General features: G+C 34.6%; 1 non-coding gene across 1 annotated transcript; it reads right to left on the bottom strand.

The window, feature by feature from the left end:
- Nucleotides 1-1,325: 1,325 nt before the first annotated feature.
- Nucleotides 1,326-1,433, bottom strand: LOC112760724 (small nucleolar RNA R71). Its single transcript, XR_003181151.1, has one exon. It is a non-coding gene; the product is annotated as a small nucleolar RNA R71 (small nucleolar RNA).
- Nucleotides 1,434-2,547: the final 1,114 nt, after the last annotated feature.

Genomic DNA, 2,547 nt, shown 5'->3' with positions numbered 1-2,547 from the left:
AAAAATCAAATCTTTTTCATTTTTTTTTAATATTTTCGAAAATTTTAAAATTAATTTTCAAAATCTTTTTCTTATTTTTATTTCATAATTTCGAAATTATTGCTAACATTTAATGTTGAGTCAAAAATTTCAAGTTGTTACTTGCCTATTAAGAAAGGTGAAATCTTTAAATTCTAAGAATCATATCTCTTAGTTTCTTGTTAGTCAAGTCATCAACTTTAATTTCAAAAATCAAATCTTTTTAATTTCCTTTTCAAATCTTTTTTAAAATAAATTTCAATCATATCTTTTCAAAATTTGATTTCAAAATCTTTTCTAACTTCTTATCTTTTCAAAATTGATTTTCAAATCTTTTTAAATTAACTGCTTTACTTGTTTGTTTTAATTTTAAAAAAAGTTTACTATTTCCTATCTTTTTCAAAACTACCTAACTATTTTTCTCTCTAATTTTCGAAAATAATTAACATCTTTTTTTAAAAAATCTTTTTTTTTATTAACTAATTTATTTAGTTTTCATATTACTTTTATTTCTTTTCTTAATTTTCGAATTCTAGCTTAATTAATTAAATAAGAATAAAAATGTTTTTCTTCTCCCTCTTTTAAAATTTGAAATTCTTCCCTCTCTCATCTCTTTCTATTTATTTTATTTATTTACTAACACTTCTCTTCTTATAATTCGAACCCTCTCCCTCTCTCTGTGTTCGAATTCTTCTTACTTTCTTTCTACCTCATTCTTCTATTCTTTTACTCACATAAAGGAATCTCTATACTGTGACATAGAGGATTTCTCTTGTTTTCTGTTCTCTTCTTTTTCATATGAGCAGGAACAAGGAAAAAGATATTCTTGTTGAAGCTGATCCTGAACTTGAAAGGACTCTGAAGAGGAAGCTAAGAGAAGCTAAAGCATAACTTTCTGGAGAGAACCTTACAGAAGTTTTCGAAAAAGAAGAAGACATGGCCGAACCCAACAACAATGGTGGAGATGCAAGGAAGATTCTTGGTGACTTTACTACACCAACTTCCGACTTCTATGGAAGAAGCATCTTAATTCCTGCAATTAAAGCAAACAACTTTGAGCTTAAGCCTCAATTAGTTTCTCTAATGTAGCAGAATTGCAAGTTTCATGGACTTCCATTGGAAGATCCTCATCAGTTCTTAAGACCAATGGGGTTAATCCTGAGGTCTACAGACTTATGCTTTTCCCCTTTGCTGTAAGAGACAAAGCTAGGACATGGTTGGACTCACAACCTAAAGAAAGCCTGAACTCTTGGAAAAAGTTGGTCAATGCTTTCTTGGCCATGTTCTTTCCACCTCAAAAGTTGAGCAAGCTTAGAATGGAAGTACAAACCTTCAGACAGAAGGAAGGTGAATCCCTTTATGAAGCTTGGGAAAGATACAAGAAATTGATCAGAAGGTGTCCTTCTGACATGCTTTCAGAATGGAGCATCTTATGTATATTCTATGATGGTCTGTCTGAATTATCCAAGATGTCATTGGATCACTCTGCTGGTGGATCTCTTCATCTGAAGAAAACTCCTGCGGAAGTCCAGGAACTCATTGAAATGGTTGCAAATAACCAGTTCATGTACACTTCTGTAAGAAATCCTGTGAATAATGGGATGACTCAAAAGAAAGGAGTTCTTGAGATTGATACTCTGAATGCCATATTGGCTCAGAACAAAATATTGACTCAGCAAGTCAATATGATTTCTCAGAGTCTGACTGGAATGCAAGCTGCATCCGGCAGTACTAAAAAAGCTTCCTCTGAAGAAGAAGCCTATGACCCTGAGAATCCTGGAATGGAAGAAGTGAATTACATGGGAGAATCCTATGGAAACACTTACAATCCTTCATGGAGGAATCATCCTAATCTCTCATGGAAGGATCAACATAAGCCTCAACAAGGCTTTAATAATAATAATAATATTGGGAGAAATAGGTTTGGCAATAGCAAGCCTTTTCCATCATCTTCTCAGCAACAGACAGAGAATAAGCAGAGCCTCTCTGACATAGCAACCATAATCTCTGATCTATCTAAGACCACTCAAAGTTTCATGACTGAAACAAGGTCCTTCATTAGAAATTTGGTGGCACAAGTGGGTCAGCTGAGTAAAAGAGTTACTGAACTCCCTCCAAGTACTCTCTCAAGCAATACAGAAGAGAATCCAAAGAGAGAGTGCAAGGCCATCAACATGTCCAACATGGCCAAACCCTTAGAGGAGGAAGAGGCAGTGATTTTCAATGAGGAAGACCTCAATGGATGTCCACTGGCCCCTAAGGAGTTCCCTAATAAGGAACCAAAGGAATCTGAGGCTCATATAGAGACCATAGAGATTCCACTGAACTTAATGTTGCTATTCATGAGCTCTGATGAGTATTCTTCCTCTGAAGAGGATGAAGATATTATTGAAGAGCAAGTTGCTCAATATCTAGGAGCAATCATGAAGCTGAATGCCAAGTTATTTAGTAATGAGGCTTGGGAGGATGAACCTCCATTGCTCATCAATGAACTGAATGCTTTGGGGCAACTAAAGTTACCTCAGAAGA

Source organism: Arachis hypogaea, chromosome 16 (assembly GCF_003086295.3).
Source record: "Arachis hypogaea cultivar Tifrunner chromosome 16, arahy.Tifrunner.gnm2.J5K5, whole genome shotgun sequence".
In the NCBI taxonomy this organism is placed as follows: Eukaryota; Viridiplantae; Streptophyta; class Magnoliopsida; order Fabales; family Fabaceae; genus Arachis; species Arachis hypogaea.
This window is presented reverse-complemented; position numbering and strand designations above follow the sequence as displayed.